We start from the raw sequence: 18,817 nt of genomic DNA, 5'->3' as shown, positions 1-18,817 counted from the left end.
TCAAATAATATTTTCGAAAGAAACAATATTAAAAAAATGTATACCATTTTCAGTTTGAGAACGTATAAAAGGTCTTGCAAGTGGAAGAACTACTCTGCCAAGTGTAATCAAATGAAAAAGGTAATGACAGTTTGCTTCATGAAACAGATGAACATTATCAAATAGGCCCAAGGCTGTTTTATCAATAAGGTAAAGTCAGCAGCTGCCCACAGCCCACTGCTTGAAGGGGCTTCCAGGTGTGGAATTTGGATTTTAATTTAGTAGTGTATACAAATGGGCGTGAACACTAGTCATTTGTGATTCGCCGCCAGCGAATAAATAAACGTGAAAATTTGCCACTGTCGGCGCCGTTTTCAGAATTCTTTCGCCATTTTGCGAATTTCACGGGAAATTCACACATTTTTCAGAGAAATGCTCCAAATTCGCCCATCACTAGTGAACACGTAACATTTTATATGGGGAATGTGCATTGACATTTATGAATATATTCTAAGAAATATGCAACTGTTTGTATTTTTTCAGCAGCTTTTCAGCTTTTCAGTTTTCAGTTTCAGCAATCTGGTTGCTAGGGTCCAAATTACTCTAGCAACCAGACATTGACTTAATCAACAGGCTGAATTTGTATAGGAGAGGGCATGAATAGAAAGATGAGTAAAAACTCTTCCCCCTTCACAAATTAAAGTATTTCTGAGATGAGCGCGCATGCGCAGTTTATGCCACACGCAGTTCCTGACGCACACATGCACACTTCCGGCGCACTCGAAGTCCTGCGTGCAAGGGGTGAAGAGGGCTGCCAGGTTGCCTTGGGCGCCCCTGTGGCTTGGCCCGGCCCTGTCTACGAAATTCGAAGTTTTTGAATTAGAATGTTCACTTTGAATTCCCTTCGAACCATAGTAAATGTGCCCCTTAATCTGTATTGTAATTATATTTTATAATTATGTGAATTGTATTTCTAATAATCCACTTAGTTACTTCTTTCAATGATCCCTTGTCACAATTAATTTATTATTTTTCTGTACAGTACTTTGCTCCCTCAAGGAGCGCTATACAAATAAAAATATACATACATACATACATACATACTCTTTGGCACACTGGCATGCAGGTCTGGAGCATACACTAAGCCTATAGATTTCACTCTTAACTGTCCGCCATTAGATGTAGACACATTTGTGGATCAAAGGCTGAGAAAATTATTTTGTTTTTCCAAAAGGATGGCACACCATCTGCAAAGTGACAGTATTTGAGAAACCACTTCAGTCTGCTTGAACAAAGCCAGCAAAAAACTTGTTGGGCCTACTGTGAAACAAAACTGTTGGGTAGCTCATGCACACCAGAAAATATTACAGGAGAAATGCCTGAGCCCATCATTAATAATGCCTCTCATTATAAATCCATGTGGGTACTAATTATAGAATGTTGGCTATTATTAATTGGGCTATTTAATATTTAATACATCCAGAGGTTGTCTGTGTTTATACTGATTGAATTTAACAGAAAGAAGCAAGGGTCACATAACCATTTAGATGCCAGCCTGTGTCTCAGTTGGTGCTTTATTAGATGTACATTAGAGGAGTGCAAAAATGAAATAAAGATGAAGGGATTAAAAGCACCATGTGTCCAAACAACTCCAGGTACGGGATCTGTTATCTGGAAACATGTTATCCAGAAGGCTCCGAATTATGGCAAGGCCGTAGACAATTTTTTTTAAATAATTTCCTTTTTCTCTGTAATAATAAAACAGTCGCTTGTAATTGATTCCAACCGAGATATAAACAATCCTTACTGGAAGCAAACTGTTTACATGGTTTTCTAGTAGGCATAGGGCATGAAGATCCAAATTACGGAAATATCCGTTATCAGGAAAACCCTGAGCATTCTGGATAACCTGTACTAAGAAACGAGGCAAAAAAGGGTTAATATCTTTGGCTAATACTGAATTTCTTAATGCATTTCACAAAAGTGTTTGTATATACTGGCACAGCAGAGCTTCCTTATCTCTTCCACAATCCTAGCTAAATCAGTCAACATTGATCTGTAACTGAGCTGTTTAGAAGGAAGTTATGAAATCCTGTCATGCATTTTGTGAGATTATTGCAAATAGTTGTTGAATGCACTTCCCCTTTAATAGGTCAGAGCTTGTAGAGATGCTTTGTAAAACTAAAATAAATAAGCTTAATGCTCTAGCTTTGTAAAGTTTTGTACAGATGAACCTATAACCACAGCATGCATCTGAGCTTTTAACAAGGGGGAACAAAAACCACTTCATATGACTGAAGAGTTCCACAATGGGGATTGATTTTTTCTTAACCATTAAGTTGCACACATTTGTGATGTTAATTGAGGCAGGAATGTATTAATAAGAGCTAGCAGTCTTAGGTTAAAGGGACTACACATACAGTACTTCAACGTGAGCCAAACAAATACTGTAGGTTTTGCAAGGAAAATGCATAATCATAATAAGAATAATGTTTTTATCATTACTACCTCTCCCCACCCACAAACTATAATCCATAGCTGAAATAAAGAGAATGACTTAATTAGAAATCAGCCAAAGCTTTTGCCAGTATCTCAGACTTACGGATAAATAGGAGTTGAATTGTTAACATTAATTTGACAAATGACTCTTTTCCGCTGAATAAAGTTGAAAAGTTAAATATATAGTGAATAAAGTACCCCCTCTTGTAAAATATAAGGATATTATAAGTTACCGAGGAGTTTCATGACCATAATTAATACCCGGGTGACGCCGAGGTAACTTCTAATATCCTCATATTTTACAACTGGGGTTACTTTATTTATTATAATACACAAATTTTAGTGAGTCATGATGTCAGAAATGACATCACTACTCACCGTTTATAACTGATGACATCACTACTCACCGTTTATAAGGATATAATTTACAGGATATTCATGTCTTTTGTGTATTATATATATATATATATATCCACAGTAGTGATAGGCGAATTTGTCCCGTTTCACTTCGCCATGAAGGGAAAATTTGTGAAACTGGCGAAAAATATGCGAAACGGCAATTTTGACGCTGGCGACAATTCTTCTGAACCGGCGGTGAAAAAACTTTGACCCGGGCGTCGGAATTGTGACGCCCGGCGAATTTTGGCCCAACACTAATCCACAGCAATAACTCAGAAATCACAGGGCTTAAAAAATTTTAAATTTATTTCAGTCTGCAAAATCATGGACCTGTTATACAGAATGCTCGGGACCAGGGCTTTTCCAGATAATGGATTTTCCTGTAATTTGGATCTATATATATATATATATATATATATATATATATATATATATATATATATATATATATATATATATATATATATATATGAAAAAAAATGTTATTATGAAGCATCAACGTTTCGATCCCCCACAGGGATCTTCGTCAGGAGCAAAAACAAACAAACAAACATTTAGCTCCTGACAAAGATCCCTGTGGGGGATCGAAAAGTTGAGGCGTAATAATAAATATTTTTTTTTTTTTTTACTAAAACCCTTGTTCACTGCTTATTTCCCATTGCTGGCACCCAGGTATTAATTTTGTCTACGGAGTGCACCATTCTTTTGGTTATATATATATATATATATATATATATATATATTTATATATATATATATATATATATATATATATATATATATATATATATATATATATAGATATATAGATATATAGATATATAGATATATAGATATAGATATATAGATATATAGATATATAGAAATATATTTCCCATTGCTGGCACCCAGGTATTAATTTTGTCTACGGAGTGCACCATTCCTTTGGTTATATATATATATATATAAATATTTATATATATATATATATATATATATATATATATATATAGATATATAGATATAGATAGATATATAGATATATAGATATTTATATAGATATATATATATATATATATATAGATACATATAGATATATATAGATATATATAGATATAGATATATATGAGAAAGGCCTTGGATAGGGCTGAAATGTCTGACTGAAGTTCTGTAAATTAAGACCAATTTTATTCATCTATAAGTCCTGAGAGTGCGGATTCTTTTGGAGGAGGCAGCACTCAAATATGTCTTACTTTACCTTGGTACAGGGTCAAATGATATACTAATAGCTCATAAGGACCCACACTCTATGTACCGTGAATCAAACTGTATTTATCAAAAATGCATAGTGTAGGCCCACATCAAAGGCCCTAATGTGGGCCGACACGTTGGATCATGTTTGATCAATAAAGGTAGACTCACGGTACGTGGAGTGTGGGTCCTCCTGAACTATAATATATATATCAGTCCATGAAAGCACTCACAGCAGTCGCCATCCAGCGTGTATCAACAAATCATTTATTGGTGCATGGTGTATCAACGCATTTCGGCTCACCTGGAGCCGTCGTCTCTACATGTATAAATATAAATATACATATATCTACAGCAATAACTCAGCAATCACAGGGCTTGATTAAAAATCATTGATTTTGCAAAATAAAAAAAGTAATCTTTTTTAAGCAAGTCCTGTGAGTGCCTAGTTACTGCTGTGGATGTGCTTGAACTACCACTCGGCACCCAGACAGTTGGTGAATTTTTTCGTGTGTGTCTTCTGTCATTATGGTTTGTGTGTGTGTGTATATATACAGTATATATCTTATAAAAGAGGCAAAAGGTAAGATTAAAACAAGCTTTTTAATGAACTCATACTGTACAAAGGTGAACAGGGCCCATTTAACTTATACTTCTAAAAAAGAGTTTTCTTTGGAAAACAAAAGTTCTGTTGAAACTACACTTATCACAACTGCAACAAAAAATATTATAATGTACTGTTGTTAGTGCACTGTTACGGTAATGAAAATAGTTATAGAGCCGGGAACTCAAATGTATATTCTTATCCAGGGAGAATTGAAAGTTATGTTAAATTACACTGAAGCCTCAAATACTCAGATCTTCGTTGTGTTAGAACATTAGACTTTGCAGATTCAGTCTGACTTAATTTCCCTGGAGTTTCAGAACATAGATTTCGCAGTTGCCACATCGTTCTTATTGCACTCCACTCACTAACTAAAAGAGGCTGTGACACGGCAAGGCGTGATAACAACAAATGTAAAGTGGGTTATATTTGGATATTTATAACATCTAAATGTTTGCATTAAATAAGCTGAAATAGAATGAGTGGCAACAAGTAAGCATTTAGCACACAAATCGTCTTCTATATAGATTTCCAGTAACAATTCAATCAGCAGTGCTCTTTAGAGACAACAGATTCTTAAAAATAAAGTTTAACATAAGAAACTAGTTTTCAGCCATGCGATGTACAACGACCAGGGAAGTTATAATAAGTAGTCAACAGGCTGCATAGAAAAGTCTCCTCTCCCAAATAGAAGTCCCATTATCAACAATATTAAAAATTAAACAGTTATAACCCTAATTTGGTTACTGTCTCTTTAAATACCAAGTTACCCTTGGCAATCCAGGGGCCCTGAGTTCCTTTTGCTTATGCAAAGTACCGGGAGCTGGAAATTACATTGTAGTGCCTCCACATAGGGAACACTGAGGAACACACCTGAGGGGGGGTTCCACTAGGAATAATAAAACACACAGTTTGCAAATGAACAAATATAAACTTTATATAAACTGTAGTAAACACTTAGGCAGCTAATACACCATGCACTCCTGCACTGGGGACACATGAGACACTACCTAAATCACTATGTTGCTTCAACACAGCCCTAGTCCCAATCCTACGGAAGGGGTTAATAACCACACAGTTCAAATGAAATGTCCCTTTCCCAGAGCTCTCATTCCCCAGGTAGCGCTACCATTTACCATCTCCCTTTGGAAGTTAGCAGCAGCTTCCACGTAGGAGGTAAATATACAAGACTTGTCTTCACTTCAGGCCCCAAGCTTGTATCCATGCCAGTATCCTCCCTTGGGTGGCTCACTCACCGGAGTGCTGTCAGAGGCAGTCACACTGGAGATTACAGGCAGCTCTGCAGCAGGATCAATCTCAACATCTCCTTCTCCAGCAGCTTGGCAGGGAACATGCTGGGCTCAATCTGTACCTCCACAGATTTAACAGCTTCTCTGTACTTGACAGTCTTACAGCTACTCGTGCTGACTCTGTTAAGCTCTCTGGGAAACCCCTTGCATTTGGCTCCAAAGTCAGGCTCACCCTCTCTCCCAAGAATGCACTGGGGTGCCCAGCCAATCTGATCATTCTCCAGCCTGTAACTGGGCTGGATGATGTCACAGGCAGAAAAACGGGAAGGATTCCTCTTGTCCCCTACACAGTTTTAGGCATATCAAGATAAAAATAACTTTTAGTTGCCTAGACGTTTCTTTCTGCTCATCAGAGATCATAGAACTAGTGAAAACTTTAAGCCCAGGAAGCTTTTCCAAATCAAAACAATGAATTAGGAATACAACCAATGTCTTTAGGCATATTTGTAAGATCCTAACATTTAAGCATTTTAGTCAACAAGGGATTACATTTATCAGGTTCAAAAGGTTGGGGATACATGCTCTAAACATATCCCTATAATTCCTACCAGGTCAACACCCACTTCTCTTTCTCTGCATACCACACAATTTCAAAAATAAAAACATTAAATTACTTTTACCTACTCTGCAATCATATTACATTGGCTATGTGTACCTAGACCTCTCTCTGTGTTACTCTTGATTCCTAGATGATTTCTCAGAAGGATTAGTTTCCACACATATTTTGGAGGTGCCCCAAAAATCAAATGTACTGGGACTAGGAATAAGGCCTTAGCAAATGATCACATAAAATGAAATATACAACACCCACTCAAACTTGCTGTGACAACTCATAGCTATAGAATCTAGCTAAGCTGCTCTTATTGCTTATTGCTGCTCTTATTGCTTATTGCTGCTCTTATTAATTATCCCAAAATGATGAAAATCTGGAAAATTAACAATGAAACAGCACAACTGGAAGATTTTTTGTAAAAATCCTTGGCAAGGTAAAGAAAGAAACCCTTTTCAGGGAATTTAGAAAGGTCAGTTAGTCAGAAACCAAGCCTTCCAAGCACACTGTTTTTTAGGCACACTTGCTTTATATGCAAATACAAAAGCTGTTATATTATTTTCTGTCTACTATTCTAGTTACTTGTTACAGTTGATGTTTCCAAAATGACCCTCCTGTTAAAATAATTTTCAGTTATTTCTTGTAATTTCTGTAAAATGACAAAAAAAAAATATTTCCTGAGCATTGTGTTCATGACTGTACGTAAGTATCACAGTGCTTGGCTGTTCTATTAAGTGCAATCAACAAGTGAAAATTTAATTTGACAAAAAGAGAAACTTCAGCTGTAAATGGTTACATTATATAAAGAGCCATTTGATGAAATGACTGCTACTTTCTTTACGTTGATTTTCTTTGTTATTAAAGGGCATGTAAAGGCAAAAAAAAATCCCATTTTTACTTTCTTTAATGAAAAAGAAACCTATCTCCAATATACTTTAATTAAAACATGTGTACCATTTTTATAAGAAACCTGACTGTATGCAGTGAAATTCTCCCTTCATTTACTGCTGTGGATAGGAATTGTCAGACGGTCCCTAACTGCTGAGCAGGGAAACAATCATACCTATGAACAGCAGGGGGAGCCCACGGCTTACTTACCAGCCATGCAGAACTCAAGCAGCTTTGTTTATGACGATCCCTAAGCAGCCCAGACCACACTGAGCATGTGCACTTAGTCTTAGTCTTGCAAAGATGTTTAACAAAATTATAAGATGGTGACCCAATGTAGCCAACTTTGAAAGCATAAATTATTTGTTTGATTAGGCTTGTGGTGCAGTAAGTTCATGTTTATATTTAGTATACAAAATACAGTATTTCTAGCCTTATTCTATTTTAGACTTTACATGCCCTTTAACTGCTTTATTGAGGTGTATAAAGAGATGACTTTTCCTTTAATAATCAGAAATAAAAATAACTATATTAAGAAGAGGCCGTTTATTAAGGGTTGTAATGAAAATTCTTATTCTAGTTTTTTTATGGTCAAAACTGTTGACTAGGGAGTTATGTAAATTCGATTAGAGTTTTTTTTAGAAAATTTAAATGCGATTTTCAAGATTTATCATACTCTGGCCCTTTAAGAATTTGACTATTTGCCACCTAAAACATGCCAAATTACTGTCTAAGTCAATGGGAGAGGTTCAGGGATCAATTTGGAGATGTTTGCAGTCTTCCTGCCATTCGATTAGATTCAAATTCCTTTGTAATTTCTTAGTATTATAAAGGAGACAAAAAACATGCAGAAACATTGTGAAATGTTGTGTCTATATTGGACCCTTGTCAAGCAGACTATTTAAGCTGCAGAGGTCTAGCTTAGAATATATTTGTAAATACATTTCTGAATACCTCTATATATTACATGTACAAATGCATATGGTATGGAGGATTTATTGAAAAAAAAACAATGAGAATCAAATCTGAAGAAGAATTGTTCTAAATTTAAAGAAATTGAACAGCATAGCAATACTGAATACGCTATGCTGTATATTGAAATCATCCCAGGTGCTGTCATTTTTAAAAATGTTCTTTTTTTTCTGTAATAATAAAACAGTACCTTGTACTCGATCCTTACTAAGATATAAATAATCCTTATTGGATTCAAAACAATCCAATTGCCTTCAATTCAAGCATATTTATCAAGGGTCTAATTTCAAATTGAAAAAACTTCAAAATTCGAATTCAAAAAGACCAACCGAAATTAAGTCAAAGTTTTTTTTTAGGGTCTGCTTTAGATCGAATAGGTCCGTATTTGGCCGAATCGAATCGGACAAATTGAAGGAATATTGCATTCGATTGAATTCGTTTCCCCAAAAAAACTTAGATTTTTCAAAGTCCACCAATTGACTCCAAATAGGTTCTAGGAGGTCCCCCATAGACTAAAACTGCAATTCGGCAGGTTTTAGATGGTGAATGGTTGAAGTCGAATTTTTAAAGCAACATGATATTTTGAATTTCGAATTTTCAAATTTCTTTCAAATTCAAATCGAATTTGGACTAAAAAACCCTCGAATTCGACCCTCGAAGTAAAATCCTTCGAATTAGAATATCGATCGAACGATCAAATAAAAATCGTTCAATCGAACTGTAGGATCCTTCGAATCGAACGATTCGAACGATTTTAAGCGATCGATCGAAGGATTTTTATTCAATCAAAAAAACTTAGAAAAGTGCTCTGGAAGGTCCCCATAGGCTAACATTGTACTTCGGTAGCTTTAATGTGGTGAAGTATGAAGTTGAAGTTTTTTTTAAAGAGACAGTACTTCGATTATTGAATGGTCGAATAGTCAAACGATTTTTACTTCGAATCGTTCGAATCATTCGATTCGATTGAATTCGATCGAATTTGACCAATTCGATGAAATCTGCCCCTATGTTTGAGGTTAAAACACAAAAACATTTTCTAAATATCCACCCCCTGCATAGGCTACACAAAATATAAATGTCTGAAATCCGTGAAGGAAAAATTGTGCCTGCCCTTCAAAATGCTGTTTCTACAAAAATGCTGCAATTGTAGAAACAATACAGTCAATTTATAAAATGTCAGTAACTGATCCAAAGTGCATCATCTTTCATGTTATCAAACAACAAACAAACATATTGTGGGCCAATTGATAAAGTCTATCTGCCTTGCATGTTTAACCATCGCCCATTCCTGGCATCAGATTCTGTATTTGAACATGAAGTACAGGGGAAATATATTTGTAAATTTGTGTCTCTGCTTCTGTCTTACTGAGTTGTAAAGAATTGTAAAGAGATTTAGATGTTCTTTTTTCATATCATTTCTTTATCTCGGTTATTGTGTTCTAAACATTTTCAGTTCATAATAAACATAAGCAATGGTGTACATTATGTTGGAAAACTTGGAGAAAATATGACATGAACTAGCAGTCTTCAAATGTATTTATAGAAAAAGCTTTCAAAAGAGAAGCTGCTTCCATAAAATTGGCTGAAAAAACTGATACGATTTAAGGGCAGCAGAGACATTAGCATGTCCAGTGGTAAAAGACAACTTTACATGTTAAATTTATTTGAGAATGTCTTGTCACTAATTCAAGATGCATTCTCTAGCTAGATAGTATAACGTAAAGATTCTTCACTTGATTCTGTGGAAACACCCCAAATCTTTATAGAAGTGGAGACAATTTTGAGAACAATTCTAAGAACCAATGGGCTTCAAGAAACCATAAGATACTGTATAAAGGGGTTGAGGTTTAGTATCCAAACAAAAGTGCTAAGTTTGACTCTCGATATCGGAGATCAAACAATTAAAGATTATCAGTTCACATAGTTTGGACTAATGCATCAGAAAAATATAAAGGAAAACCAGGCATTATCTTTGTCCACCTTACAATGCTTCTAAGGTCAGGAGTAGACAGTGTCAGACTGGGATGCCAGTGACCCACCAGAAAACCTTAGACCATGGGCCAACTTTCTAAACTATTATTCCTACTCTCCTCTCTCAACTGCTTTATTCTCTTACAGGGGAATGTAATTAAAGTCGCAAAGAGCAAAACAATTCGCACCAATAAGACTAAAAATCCACATCTCGCAATGTAATATTGTTCCTTAAACTGTTATTGCATTGCGAATTTTAATTGCGCATTGCGAATTTTAATTGCGCACTCATAAGAAGTGCTTGAAGGTGTCGTAATCTTTTGGAGCAAACATAACGACTTTTTCAGTAAGAAGTTTTATTACATTGACTGCGCATTGGCGCAAACTATAAAATTCGCAAACGGTCTTTCACTGTCGGAAGTGGTCGCTAAACAGTTTCCGGGCTCGCAAAAGCTATATTAAATTCGCACAAAGCAAAATTTGTTCGCGCAGAGGCATAACTTTTCGCATTGCGAATAGTTTTTCCGTTAGCGATTTTTATTACATTCCCCCGCTAGTCTTTTATATCTATATTATTTCATTATTGCTCATTTTTTTCCATAAAGAAATAGGGAATGACCATGAAATAGGCCAAATTTTTAGACGCAAAAGGATCCACTAACACCTGGGCCCAACGGGAGAATTTTCTAATTCAAAAACTTCGAATTTCGAAGTAATTTTTGGGTACTTCGACCATCGAATAGGCCAAAATTAGATTTGAATTGAAAAAGTACTGTCTCTTTAAAAAACTCCGACTTCGACACTTCGCCACCTTAAACCTGCCAAATTGCTGTTTAGCCTATGGGAGACCTTCTATAAACTTTGGCTAAGTTTTGAGTAGTCAAAGTATTTTTTTGTAAAATCCTTCGAATCGTTTGATTCGAATGATTTTTACTTTGTTAGAAAACGTCCGTTTTCAATCTAAAAAATACTTCGACTATCGAAGTATCAAATTCAATGGTCAGATTTCAAAGTTTTTTAACTTCGAAATTCAACCCTTAGTAAATGTGCCCCTGGGAGTAGAGGGAGTAGAGATATTAATTTTTCATTGCTAAATAATTACTGATGATCTTATAGTATAAAACAAAAATTTCAAAACAATAATACTTTTAATGGCTAACAGAAAACGCGCATGCTGGAAGTTTTCACTGGTCCCTTCTTCCGGTAACTGTAAACAAATGAAAAATGTAATGATGCACGTAAATAAAATGCTAATAAATTATCATAATATCATAAAATTGTCTTGTTTTAAAAAGTTTTTCATTGATACACCTTTATGAAACAGCATGTTTATACACAAATAAAGAAAAAGGTAAAGGAAAGAGAAAACTATAAAATGAGATGGTGTGCAAAAACATACATTTTATATGTGCAATGTGTATTAACCTATACAGCTATCTACAATTGTAAATCTGAATGGGATCCCTAATTGCAAATCACAGAAAGCATTGTATGTACTTATGGCCACAATGATGGCATGCCAAGATTTCATTTCTAAAATGTTACAAAGGATTCTTACTAAAATAAGAAAGTATAGAGTTAATTTCTATAAAATAAGTTCATTCTGATGACACAAAGCTTGAAGCATGCCATGTTCCACCATTCATTGTAATGTGTTGGACATTCTCTTATCCCTGCCAAAATGTAAAGAGAACTCATTCAGAGAGTTCTGAGTGTTTGATTCAAAAAAGGGCGTTAAAGGAAAACGTGAACAAGTGGTTTATATGCAGTAAAGATCAGTAAATGGCAGGGTTTGTCAAAGCCGCACTGTTTTCATATAATTCACTACTTAATGGATAGGCTTTTGAACTAAATACAGCATTTACCACAATTTAAAAATTTCTTCAGTACAAAATTAAATGAAAGGCTTTTTTCCATAAGTAATCCACATCTTCAGTTTCTGCATATTACAGCACCGACTGTTTCTTTACATTTATAGCTTCAATAGCCAAGGCAAAAAGAAAAAAGACAAGAAAATATCCAGGGTGGCGTAATGTCTTGCCATGGTATATAAACAGAAAATACAGGACTACTAAGGCAAGTAAATTTAGGGAAGCACTTTAGTGGCAATTTTTAACCTCACAATTCAAATTATTATATCATATAGGTATACTGTGTTACATTAAATTATTACAGAGGAAATTGTATTTTTTAGAATCTAATGATTCCCTACTAGTTTTCATAAGGGCAGAAATACCCATAGGGAAACGAACGTTAATGTACAGTCTGAATCCACTGGTCCTGAGAATAAGTAAGGCTATAAATACACAAGATTATCGATATCAAATTTATCAATTTAAACACACACACACAGATACTAATTTATGCACTACTGGTGGTCCTTCCTTACTATCCAAAAGCAACTAATTTACTTATTAACTTTACCATAATCTGCTCCACAATCTGCATAGAATTTGTTTAAAAATATTACCATTAAGTTATTGAACCACATCAGACACTATATTAGAAATCACTTTAATGTTTAAAGGAAAACTATACCCCTGAACAATGCAGATGTCTATAAAAATATATTGCATAAAACAGCTCATATGTAAAACCCTGCTTCATGTAAATAAACCATTTTTATAATGATATACTTTTCTAGTAGCATGTGCCATTGGGTAATCATAAATAGAAAATTACCATTTTAAGAATTAAGGGTAGTGATGGGCGAATTTATTCACCAGACGCGGATTTGCAGCATATTCCCGCGATTTACCGCCAGCAAATAAATTTATGAAAACGCTGTGAAAGTTCGCCGGCATCAAAACAAAAAAGTGTTCATTTTTTGGATGCCGGCGTCCATTTTTTGGACGCGGACGCATTTTTCTTCGTTTTGCCAATTTCACGGGAAATTCACAAATTTTCCGTGAAGCGTCCCAAATTCGCCTGTCACTAATTAAGGGCCATCCCCTGGGATCCTACGATTTCCAGTGCACCAAACAAACCATATATGTTAGGTCACATGAGCCAATAAACGGACAACGTCTTCTCCTGTTATAGCTGCAGTATTTCTGGCCAGGTGATCTCTGAGGCAGCACACAGACAATCACAAAAAGGAAAAATATGTATGAGATATAAAATATGAGGGCAATATTTACTCAAATATATTGAGTTTGATAATAATAAAATGTTGTCATGAGAAATCATGTTTTTTTCCCCAAAATGCATCAGTTAATAGTGCTGCTCCAGCAGACTTCTGCACTGAAATCTCTTTTTCAAAAGAGCAACCAGATTTTTTTAGACATGGGGCTAGACATATTGTTTCCCAGGTGCCTCCAGTCATGTGACTTGTGCTCTGATAAACTTCTATCACTCTTTACTGCTGTACTGCAAGTTGGAGTGATATCATGCCCTCCCTTTCCCCCCAGCAGCCCAACAGCAGAACAATGGGAAGGTAACCAGAAAACAGCTCCCTGGTAGATATAAGAACAGCACTCAATAGTAAAAATCCATGTCCCACTGCAACACCTTCAATTACTTTGAGTAGGAGAGAACATAGCCTGCCTGAAAGCAGTTCCATCCTGAAGTGTCTGCTCTTTCTGAAAGCACATGACCAGGCAAAATGACCGGAGATGGCTGCCTAAACACCAATATTACAACAACAAAAAATACACTTGTTGGGTTCGGAATAACATTTTACATGGTAGAGTGAATTATTTGCAGTGTAAACAGTGTAATTCAGAAATAAAAACTACACCTTCTACACTACATAAAAATCATAACAGTATCCCTTTAAGTAGTCATTTCGGGAGTATAGTCTGAACATGATTTTTTGTATTCTTTTAGACATAAAATATCTATAAGTTTTGTTGTTTATGCACTAAACCGTGCAGAATCTGAAATTGAAACTAAAGTCCAATTCTGCATCTACAAAGCAGCTCATTATACAGAGGATGTATTGGGGTTGCTGATTTGTTTTTAAAATTGCTCAGAAATAATGTTGAAAAGTGGGTTGTACTAACCCATTAAGACAAGCAAGAACTGCCTATACAGGTATGGGACCCGTTATCCAGAACGCTCAGGACCTGGGGTTTTCTGTATAATGAATCTTTCTGTAATTTGGATCTAAATACCTTAAATCTACTAGAAGATCATTAACTAAACTAAATAGACTGGTTTTGCCTCCAGTAAGGATTAATTATATCTTATCAAGGAAAAGGTACTGTTTTATTATTACAGAGAAAAAGGAAATAATTTTTACAAATTTGGATTATTTAATTATAATGGAGTCTATGGGGGATTGCCATTCCGTAATTCGTGGCTTTCTGGATAATGGGTTTCTGGATAACTGATTCCATACATGTATTTATATTTTTACAGGGTATTTATTGCTAGACCCATAATTTGTTAAAAGTAAATGCTAACTCGAGAATTAAAATAAAATACACTTTTCCACAAAGTGATATTTTTTCAACAAAACTTGGGGATTTGAAGTAATGATTAAACTGCTCATGTTTAATTTGCTCCATGAAATTACAACTTTATATATAAAAGACTAGCTGCAATAATTAAAGCAGATTATTAATAACACTGGACAGAAAAGGGCTTATCCAATAATGATTCTTCCAAGCTATGTTTTTCCCTCTGCTTTAAATTTAATTAGGCTATTCACCTTCAGATTACAGTGTATTACATTTATACATTATCTAAATGAAATAAGGAATTGAGGATTTATCATTTTAAATGAATTCAACTAAATTTGAACAAACTGCAATGCATAAAACTAAGCAGACATTGCTGTGTTCCCTGTCATTTTGTCAGTGCAAGCATAGGACTATTTACTCAATAAGAGTGATAAAATATGCTTGTATTAATCAAAGGATATTTAAATGAATGTTAAAGGAGACCAAAACACCCCTAAAGGTTGGGCAACCTTTGGAATAATGGGATGCAGAGGTGACAGATGTAGCCTCCTGCTTAACATTATATAATTTTGCTCTTTGTTTGCTCTGTATGTGTTCAAATGTGACGTGTGAGGGATCAGAGGTGCATAGTGTAACAGCTTGAAAGAGGTATCAGATGTCTGAATACTTTATGCCTTTGTTATGAATACTGTACATGTAATACAGCAAATACTATACAGACCGTTACGCCATTATTCCTTTTTGATCGAGAAAATGGTTACATTGAAGACAAGGACAGTCGGGATCATCGGATCTTGGGGCCAGATATTACTATCATTTTATACTGCGATATCTAGAGAGACAAGGTGCCCCCAGAATATATTGTAAATATCTCACCGAGTAGTAGATGTGGTTCGGGTGCACCAGCCCCAGACCCCCAGCTTTAAGGAGCGGCACGCCAGAGAAATTGAAGAAAGAACAGGGCTGTCTGGCACTCAAACAGATCCACAGGACCAGAAAAGTTAAATATATCTTTATTTTGAGTTAAAAATGTACACTTGCATCTCCATCCGCCCTGTGCGTTTCGTACCCACCAAGACACTTAGGGGCAGATTTACTTATGGTCGAATAGCGAGGATTAATTAACCCTCGATATTCGACTGCCGAATTGAAATCCTTCGACTTCAAATAGTTGAAGTTGAAGGATTTACCGCAATTTGTTCGATCAAACGATCGAACGAAAAAAGGATTTTAATCCATCGATCGAACGATTTTTCTTTGACCTAAAAATTGTTCAAAAGCCTATGGGGACCTTCCCCATAGGCTAACATTGACTTCAGTAGGTTTTAGGTGGCGAACTAGGGGGTCAAAGTTTTTTTTTAAAGAGACAGTACTTCGACTATCGAATGGTCGAATAGTCAAACAATTTTTAGTTTGACTCGTTCGATTCAAAGTCGAGGTCTCAAGATAGTTTATACTACCATATACAATGTGTTTTCCCAGTGGAAAATAGATATATTTATGTATCAAAATAATTATTTCCATGCTGTTGTAAAGGTGGAGTGTAGTTTCTTCCCAGGAAACAAGATCTCCACACTGTATAGAAGACTAAAATCACCTCTAAATCACTTTACAGATTAAAGTAAAGATATGTTACATGCAACACAAGAATTTATATCTCGTCACACATGATCTACTAATTCATAAAATGTGGTCACTTTTGTCTGATCTACTGTATAGGATTATTACTTGATGTGGGGCCCGATACAAATGTATTGGGTGGAAAAAATCATGTCAATCACATCACATTTGAATCACCAAAACAGTTATACAGTAGCTTGAGCACTATACCTTGAGGAGAGCTGTGAATGCACTAAAGATCAATGGATGGTGTCAGGCCACAGTAATCAATTCAAGGTGTTGCGTTCCCCTAGGAAGTCTCACCTGGGGAATAATTAGGAGGCTAGATCTGCTAGCTGCCCCAAAAGATGGTGTCCAAGATTGAGCTTGGAGCTGAGAGAAGGATCAGCCTTCTGTGTGGAACAGTATGGAGTGCAGTTTTTCCTCCAAAGGAAAATGGCTGTTTGAAGGTATTGTGTTTTGGCCAGGAATCCCAGTAGAGGACCATTGTTAGAAAGGGAAACACCCTGTGTATTAGTCCAAGTGTGGCAAGAGTTTTGTTTTATTTTGTTTTGCACCTGTTTGCTCACAGAGCACTTTAACCTGCTTAAAATCCTGTCTGTACATCTGATCCTGCTCACAAATGTTAGCAAAATCCTCCAGCAAGGAGACTAAAAGTATACAGCTGGGGTTGGAAATCTAGCTATTAGCCCATATTTAGCTAAAATGTATTTGCTAGGATCAAACGAGCATCAGAAGCCAGTTGTGGACTATAAAAATGAGTATCTTTCCATGGATGCTGGAAGTAGTAAATCATAGCCGTTGGTAGGATCCAAGTATATATTATCAACCACATGACCAGTCTCTCTTAAGTGCATTCTAGCATCAAGTTACTATGACCCTGATACCAGTGAATAAAACATTGCAACAAGTGGCAGTTTGACCTTTTTTTCCATTTTTAGCACTCCAGCTGAGGGACAATGGTTACTTGAAATTCAGCAATCACATTTCTCAATGTTCCAGAATGACCCATTTCTCACTAGAGCGAGGGAGAGAATTCATACATATAGATAGCTCCTTGTCATTTCAGCCTTCCAAAAACGAAGCAAAACATGCACACTCCAAAGCTGTAAGTATAGTATTCATAAAGAAATACAGTTGTTGAAGTGGCATTATCTTAAGCCCATTGTTAATGTAATAAAATGCTCAAACTGTGGCCTAGACCAACAGAGCACTTGTTAATTATTATCCTGCTGCCAGATGAGTCTGCTGGAAGTTAATACTCAAACAGCAAGTGTCCAAATGAAGACAAATGAAGCACATAGAAAAGAACATAGAGTGTGGTTTTCTGTACAATGACCTGGTATTCAGCGCAGTCACAGTTCACATCATGCCTAAGAAACTGTTCTGATACTGTACCTCCCATGTGCAAAGTAATGCATGTATGCACCTTAGACATGTTTGAAACTGTTTCAACCCTAACCAAAAGCTCTTTTTCGCTGCCAATATACCTGAGTTATAAAAAATGAGTGCATCAAAGACACAATATTATTTACATTTTATGTTTACAGATGGAATAATTATTTCCATATAGGAGACCAACAGGGACTCAATCATAGAACAGCTCTGTGCTCTCTTACTGGATTCCCTCACTTACTGTTAAACATTATGTCCTAAGCACTAAAGCGTGTTTCACATTATTTTACACAAGTTTTATTTTTGGATTAAAAAAACAATCTCAAACTACAAAATATTCCATCTGTCTGCAAGTGTTTTAATCCCATGTAACTGACTTTGTATTTAAAAACTGCAGTCACCTACTTTTTTCTTGACTACAAGTTTTCCTTTTAGTCAATAGTTAAGTCCCTGTCCCCTTTAAGTATAATGTCATACCTTTATAAAGAGATCAAAGATGAGTAGCAAATGAGTAACAGTATTCTCCGTGCCATGGAAAGTTCAACTGATAAAACCAATAAAAGTTAAACAAAATACTCCCATGAGGTACCATTTCTAAATTCTTCTAACAATTGGAAAAACTATCTGATTTCTCTTTCACAAGCTTGATGTGAGTTAGGTGTAAACTATACAAAAAGCAATTACTAAATACACATGTAAATGTACTGTTTCTTGGTACATGATGAGCACAAACCAGTACTGACAATAGAGCAATAAGTGTTAGTCTGATAAAGAAACACTTTAGGGCAGTCACACACACTAAGATTCGGGGAGATTTAGTCGCCCAGTGACAAATCACCTCTTCTAGCGACTAATCTCCCCGAAAAGCCATCCCACCGGCTACAATCTGAATTGCTGGCGGGATGGTACTCAGATCACTTCATTTTCCAAAGTCTCCCGAAGTTGCCTCACGAGGAAACTTGAGGCGACTTCAGAAAACAAAGCGATCCAAGTG

This window comes from Xenopus laevis, chromosome 1S, assembly GCF_017654675.1.
Source record: "Xenopus laevis strain J_2021 chromosome 1S, Xenopus_laevis_v10.1, whole genome shotgun sequence".
NCBI classification, from domain to species: domain Eukaryota; kingdom Metazoa; phylum Chordata; class Amphibia; order Anura; family Pipidae; genus Xenopus; species Xenopus laevis.
The sequence above is the reverse complement of the archived record's forward strand: the minus strand, read 5'-3'. Positions refer to the sequence as shown.